General features: G+C 39.1%; 2 pseudogenes; both read left to right on the forward strand.

The window, feature by feature from the left end:
• The first annotated feature begins 351 nt into the window (after positions 1–351).
• On the forward strand, positions 352–469 carry LOC129878031 (5S ribosomal RNA; annotated as a pseudogene).
• A 5,490-nt stretch (positions 470–5,959) lies between these two features.
• On the forward strand, positions 5,960–6,080 carry LOC129877940 (5S ribosomal RNA; annotated as a pseudogene).
• The last annotated feature ends 2,048 nt before the right edge of the window (positions 6,081–8,128 follow it).

The raw sequence follows: 8,128 nt of genomic DNA on the forward strand, positions 1-8,128 counted from the left end.
ATTAAGACAAGAGTATGAGGGAAAATGAATTGTGACGGATATGAAGTATTAATAAGACATCTGTGAGACATTAAGGATGAGATTAACTAAGAAGGGTAAGTAACCCAAAGTAAGAATCGTGAAAAAAGGTTAAGAAGTGTTATACTATGGGGTAGAATGCAAACAAGATATGATGTGAATATAATGAGGATAGTTATGAAAATAAGTAAAGCCTTGTGAGGAAGTGGCTAAAGATAGGATGTGGTCTGTGTAATAAGAATATAAGAGTAACTTGGGCGGTGCAGCTAGGCCTACTGGATCAGCTGCTGGGTCATCGTCTTCTTTGGTAGATATACACCCCACGAGGCAGGGTGTTATCATACCAGCACTATCGTACCGGATCCCATCAGAACTCCAAAGTTAAGCATGCCTGGGCAAAAGTAATATTGGGATGGGTGACCCCCTAGGAAGCCCTATGTGGCTGTGATATAAGATGATATGCATGTATATATACGTTGGTCGCGCATGACATTATTGATATAAAGAAGTATTGTTGATACGTAACTCCACCCTGAGAGATGATAAGACCCTTTGAGATAGGGGATGTAGCTTTGCAAAACAACTAGCGCATTGTGAATTCATTAAAGGGACAAGTGGTACCCACTGGGATAAGGCTAGGACTATGACAAATCTTGGGACACCGAGCGTCGGAAGTTAAGTACTGCCTATTTGAGAATTGGAAATGACTATAAGCCCTAGCTAGTTATTGATCAAAATAAATGGAAAGTGGCTTCGAATAAATTGCTACATAACTCGAGTACCCATAATTAGATAGGATTAGCACCTCATGATTGTGTTGAGTTGTCGTACCTAGGCAACCAAAGGTATGGAAGATATAAAGAAAGGCATAGATATGGTGCAGTACTGAATGTGTTGGAAAAGAATCATACGCATTGGAAAATTGGAAATAAAGGCGTATGGTAGAACACAACAGATAGTGACATAGGTACACCCTAAAGGGGGGAAGTGGCTTCAAGTGAGATGCCATACTAGCACGAGTTAATAAGATCTAAAGGCCAGCAATAAATGGATAAAAGCCATGATACCGGAGACAGTGTGGAGAATTAATAGTAAGGACTTGAATAGTATGACATCAATGAATAGGTTCATACAAAGGGGATGAATACAATAAGAGAATTACGATGAGAACTTAAACATACTGTAAGGAATAGCCAGGCTATACTCGACTGAAAGTAAGATGTTGGTAACAAAGTTACTGACTACTAGTATTGTGGTGTACAAGCAGCAAAACAAGGAAAGGACGAGATATCTCTCCTATACTAGAATATAAGGAAACTCAAGGGTAAGTAGAGAAAGGAAGTAAGAAATGATACAGGTTTACGTACAGACTAGTATGGTGATGCTAAAGCATCTTTCAGGATACTTTAAGCTCCTACACATGTTCGTGTAAAGGGTGCAATATGATATGTGGTAAAGGAACTGGAAAGAAGAAATGGAAAAGAAATATCACCTGTTCCCTATGCCTACAGGTAATCTACCTTCTTAAATAAACCATATGAGTTAATACAAGGCCTATGAACGGAAACCAGTATAGAAGAATCTTGAAGCACTCGTAAGACCTTATGAGGCTAGTTAACATTCGGGGACGAATTTTCTAAAGGGGGGAAGGATGTTACACCCCGTACTTTGGTATCTTAGAATGCTTCTCAAGCTTCTCAAGTTTCTGGGAAGGCTCTTAAGTTTCTTAAAAGTCGTTATGTGAGTCGGATAGTTTATAATGCTATCAAATAACTCCAAGGAAAGGAGAACGAAATGCTTCATAAGAAGGAAGATTGGAAATAATGTTATAAAAATTCTAAAGGAGTTGGAGGCCGAGAAATGAGTTGTAGGACTCGATTGACTCGCGTAAACTACCAACTTAGAGGTCTTACGTACTTAAGCTACTCGAGTGCATGTTGATACTAAGTATCAAGGAATACATAGGCTCTTAAAGTGCGACAAAATTACGAACCCATAGAAGAGAAATAAGGAAACGACGCACCTACTTGAAGCAAGTAGGTGACTCACCTACTTGACACATGGCAGAACGTTATAGGTACATATGGCATCATATGAAAGTGACACGTGGCAGCAGGTGACACACCATGGGGTGGACCCCACCTGCCACATGGCAACCATGGATTGGTTGCATAATTGAGGTGGCTGCCTAAGGGTGTGACACGTGTCACCTTTAGGAGTTGAAATGTTTCACTCTCCAAAAACATATATATCTATGTATGGATGACTATTAAGGCATTTTTAGCCAAAAACTTGAACAAAAATAGAGAGAAAAACGTGGAGAAGAAAGCAAAGGCAGCCATTGTTTGGAGAAACACTAAGTTGGTAATACGAGTATAACTCCTTGTGTAAGGATTCTTTTTGAGTGATTCAAGATGTTTTCGAAAGATATTTTATAGGGATACAACTTTCATTTAGACTCTAAAACCCAGTTTTGCTTTTCTATGCTCGAAAAAGGGTGGTGAAGTATGGGGGAGGTGCTGCCCAGATTTTGTTTTGGAAATCCTACACGGACAGCTGTGAGTATTTTGGTCATATATTTTCGTACAAAATTGCTGTAGGGTTAATTGAAATTTTTTTCGACCTTGATACACTTGTATATAACTTTCATTAAGGCCACAAATCCTGTTTCCCTTAATTACCCCTCTGAAACTAAGCGACAGTATAAGACAGTAGGATGTCTAGATTTCACGTTTTGGATAGTTTTGGCGAGTTTGACAAGTTTAACGTAAAATAAGGCCTTTACTTTTAAATGGGAGTTTATGGTGTTGTTATAGAGGGTATGATACGTTGTGTAAGTGGCTGAAAATGTGAAAATATGATAAATATGTTTGACGTCCGAAATAAACCAAATTGGAATCGCTATAGTTAAATTTTAGTCGAAATGAGGCGTTGTACATGTGGGGGCTGTTGCAGGTGTGTGATGGTGTGGTGCAGGTCCTAAATGAATTTTAAAAGAGGTGTGTGAGCTTCTAGTTTCAGCCACATGACCCTCCATTCCGCATGATTAAAGGTTTTACAAAATAAAGGCTAAAGACCCTATTTTGATATCATAATGTTAAGTAAGTTTTTTGGAGCCTATGTTGTGTAATGTTGCCATGTTTTATGTGTATATGAGTTGCAGGTTATTGTTGTTTGTTGGCTGTAGTAATTAGGGATGGAAGTGGGAATTTGGATATGGCAAGTTATAGAGGAGATGCTGCCCGAATTCCGTTAACTTCTTAATTAGTTAATAAACTAGTCGAGAAAGGAGAATAAGGAGTTGGTTCCTATGGTTGCTTGGTTGTGGATTTAGATGATGGAAAGTTGAAGGTTACTAATATTAGTATTACCTTCGTGTTAAATAGGTTCATAGGACGACGAAACAAGCCGGTTTAAAAGCAGTCGACCAGAGGTATGTAAAGTTATTCCTTCTTTTGGAATGTTTTGGTATAAATATGTAAAGCCTATTTGTTCTTTCTTTTGGTCATGTGTCAGATCTAAGTGACAAGTGATATGTGTATGAAGCTTGGGGTAACTCTATTCATGAGCTCTGAACATGGTTCATGATTCATAATTCAAGTTCACTCCTAAATGCTAAGAGCCTTAAAGTAGTTAAACTACGACCCTGAAGCCTTCTATAGGTTGAATAGTGATTGGATGTGTAAGCTCCTGAACCTGGGGGTTCTTGGGCATACTTTACAATAATGGTTGAGGGATATATGATATGCTACTGAGTCCTACATGTACGTATATGCATTATGATATATATGGATCAGGCCGGATGTACCTCGGCACATTTTGCTATATAAGGATTGGGTCATACGTCCCACAATAGATTATGCATTATACGGATTGGGCCATCGTACCTCGGCATTATTATGCATTATATGGATTGTGCCTTTGTACTTTGGCATTATTATGCATTATACGGATTGGGCCATCATACCTCAGTATTGTTATACAATATACGGATCGGGCCATCGTTCCTCGATATTATTATATGATACATGGATCGGGCCGTCGTTCCTCAATATGTACTTTCTATATACAGGGATCGGGGTGTACGTCCCACAGCTTTAATGTCATATATATACCTAGCATGATAGATGATGTGTTTGTAACACTGAGTCCCCGAGCGGGGCAGATACGGTATGTGATAGTGGTATACATGACTTTATTTTGTAAGGTGCAGGTACGGTACCCTATTAAATGTTATACTTGATTTTCTACATCCCTGATTCAGTTGTTATCTCAGTTATATTGTGTTTATATACTCAGTACATATATCGTACTGACCCCCTTTCTTCAGGGGGGCTGCGTTTCAAGCCCGTAGGTATATATTTTTTTATGTAGGGGTACAGAGGGGGCCCTGTCTCGCAATATGTTGTCGTTCCTATTCTTAGAGGTCTATAGACATATGTGTGTGGGTTGTTTAGGAGTTTATTTTGGTTATGCCTATGCGATATATTGTAAAAGCTATTATGTTGTGGCAGCCTTATCGGCTAGCTTTCCCTTTCATGACATGATGCAAATGAAAGAGGCCACACGTGTATGAATATTTTATCATCCACTGGGTTCATGTGTTTGGTTTCTATATCTAGGAGGCTATATGAACATGAAAAAGTTTTAACCCATTGAGGTTTTTGTGAGAAGTATCACGTTATACATAGTCCAATTTGACTGTAGTCGATAGTTACATAAATGGGGGTCCAGGTCAGACCCCAGTAGCAGCCCACGGGGTTGGGTCATGACAGAAGTGGTATCAGAGCAGTTCGTCCTTAGAGTGTCTACAGACTGTGTCTAGTAGAGTCTTGTTTATCGGTATGTTATGTGCCACATCTATAAACAAAAGGCTACAGGACATTTAGGATGTTACCTTTCTTTCAAATCTAAGATTGTGCGATAGAGCCGAGTTATAGGGAATGGAATTCCTTATACTAACCTTTGACTTCTGCAGAAGGACAACATAGATTAAAGGAAGGGACTGACGATATTGGAAGTTATAAAGCACATAGGTAAGGTATTGAGATATGATAGACGTGTAAAGTTGAAAATTGAAAGGAGACGTAGACAAGGCAGTGTAACAGGTGCAGTTCGAGTGGACATACAAGGTAAGTCCATTTTCATAGTGTTGATATTGAGCGCCCTATGTGGCTGCGGTATGATATGATATGAATATATATGTTGTCCCTGTGAGTCATTATTGGTATTTTCTGTGTGAAGGTGTTGAGATAGTAAGAAATACAAAGGAAACTCTGTCCAAATCTCCCTAGAAATAAAAGAAGAATGAGATACAGGGTTGTAGTATGCCTTGTCCATAATAAGAATGAGATGTGACTAAACTACGAGTATAGAGGACCTCGAGAAATGAGTTAATTGCTGAATCCATGGTAACAGAAACTAGGAGATCGATACTGGTATGGTAAAACGAAGTTGGAAAAGACTTATGATCCAAAGAAAATGATTTAGAGAAGACTAATAGATCTGGATAGAATGATATACTAAGGCGCCGACCGAATTTATTCACAGGAGTAAACTATGATGAGTTGTAGTTAAAGGAAGTAACAGTATGATTAAGACAAGAGTACGAGGGAAAACGAATTGTGAGGGATATGAAGTATTAATAAGACATCTGGTGAGACATTAAGGATGAGATTAACTAAGAAGGGTAAGTAACCCACAGTAAGAATCATGAAAAAGGTTAAGAAGTATTATACTATGGGGTAGAATGCAAACAGGATATGATGTGAATATAATGAGGATAGTTATGAAAATAAGTAAAGCCTTGTGAGGAAGTGGCTAAAGATAGGATGTGGTCTGTGTAATAAGAATATAAGGGTAACTTGGGCGGTACAGCTTAGCCTACTGGATCAGCTGCTGGGTTATCGTCTTCTTTGGTAGATATGCGCCCCACGGGGTAGGGTGCGATCATACCAGCACTAACGTACCGGATCCCATCAGAACTCCGAAGTTAAGCGTGCTTGGGCAAAAGTAATACTGAGACAGGTGACCCCCTAGGAAGCCCTATATGGCTGTGATATAAGATGATATGCCTGTATATATACGTTGGTCGTGCATGGCATTGTTGATATAAAGAAGTATTGTAGATACGTAATTCCACCGTGAGAGATGATAAGACCCTTTGAGATAGGGGATGTAGCATTGCAAAACAACTAGCGCATTGTGAATTCATTAAAGGGACAAGTGGTACCCACTGGGATAAGGCTAGGACTATGACAAATCTTGGGACACCGAGCGTCGGAAGTTAAGTACTGCCTATTTGAGAATTGGAAATGACTATAAGCCCTAGCTAGTTATTGATCAAAATAAATGGAAAGTGGCTTCGAATAAATTGCTACATAACTCGAGTACCCATAATTAGATAGGATTAGCACCTCATGATTGTGTTGAGTTGTCGTACCTAGGCAACTAAAGGTATGGAAGATATAAAGAAAGGCATAGATATGGTGCAGTACTGAATGTGTTGGAAAAGAATCATACGCATTGGAAAATTGGAAATAAAGGCGTATGGTAGAACACAACAGATAGTGACATAGGTACACCCTAAAGGGGGGAAGTGGCTTCAAGTGAGATGCCATACTAGCACGAGTTAATAAGATCTAAAGGCCAGCAATAAATGGATAAAAGCCATGATACCGGAGACAGTGTGGAGAATTAATAGTAAGGACTTGAATAGTATGACATCAATGAATAGGTTCATACAAAGGGGATGAATACAATAAGAGAATTACGATGAGAACTTAAACATACTATAAGGAATAGCCAGGCTATACTCGACTGAAGGTAAGATGTTGGTAACAAAGTTACTGACTACTAGTATTGTGGTGTACAAGCAGCAAAACAAGGAAAGGATGAGATATCTCTCCTATACTGGAATATGAGGAAAATCAAGGGTAAGTAGAGGAAGGAAGTAAGAAACAATACAGGTTTACGTACAGACTAGTATGGTGATGCTAAAGCATCTTTTGGGCTACTTTAAGGTCCTACACATGTTCGTGTAAAGGGTGCAATATGATGTGTGGTAAAGGAACTGGAAAGAAGAAATGGAAAAGAAACATCACCTATTCCCTATGCCTACAGGTAATCTACCTTCTTAAATAGACCATATGAGTTAATACAAGGCCTATGAACGGCAGCCAGTACAGAAGAATCTTGAAGCACTCGTAAGACCTTATGAGGCTAGTTAACATTCGGGGACGAATGTTCTAAAGGGGGGAAGGATGTTACACCCCGTACTTTGGTACCATAGAATGCTTCTTAAGCTTCTCAAGTTTCTAGGAAGGCTCTTAAGTTTCTTAAAAGTCATTATGTGAGTCGGATAGTTTATAATGCTATCAAATAACTCCAAGGAAAGGAGAACGAAATGCTTCATAAGAAGGAAGATTGGAAATAATGTTATAAAAATTCAAAAGGAGTTGGAGGCCGAGAAATGAGTCGTAGGACTCGATTGACTCGCGTAAACTACCAACTTGGAGGTCTTACGTACTTAAGCTACTAGAGTGCGTGTTAAGACTAACTAGCAAGGAATACATAGGCTCTTAAAGTGCGTTGAAATTACGAACCCCCGAAAGAGAAATAAGGAAATGACGCACCTACTTGAAGCAAGTAGGTGACTCACCTACTTGAAACATGGAAGAAAGTGATAGGTACACATGGAATCACATGAAAGGGAAACGTGGCAGCAGGTGACACACCATGGGGTTGACCCCACCTGCCATGTGGCAACCATGGATTAGTTGCATAATTGAGGCAGCTGCCTAAGGGTGTGACACGTGTCACCTTTAGGAGTTGAAATGTTTCACTCTCCAAAAGGATATATATCTATTTATGGATGACTATTAAGGCATTTTTAGCCAAAAACTTGAACAAAAATAGAGAGAAAAATGTGGAGAAGAAAGCAAAGGCGGCCATGGTTTGGAGAAACACTAAGTTGGTAATACGAGTATAACTCCTTGTGTAAGGATTCTTTTTGACTGATTCAAGATGTTTTAGAAATATATTTCATAGGGATACAACTTTCATTTAGCCTCTAAAACCCATTTTTGCTTTTCTCTACTCGAAAAATGGT

This window comes from Solanum dulcamara, chromosome 12 (genome assembly GCF_947179165.1).
Source record: "Solanum dulcamara chromosome 12, daSolDulc1.2, whole genome shotgun sequence".
NCBI classification, from domain to species: domain Eukaryota; kingdom Viridiplantae; phylum Streptophyta; class Magnoliopsida; order Solanales; family Solanaceae; genus Solanum; species Solanum dulcamara.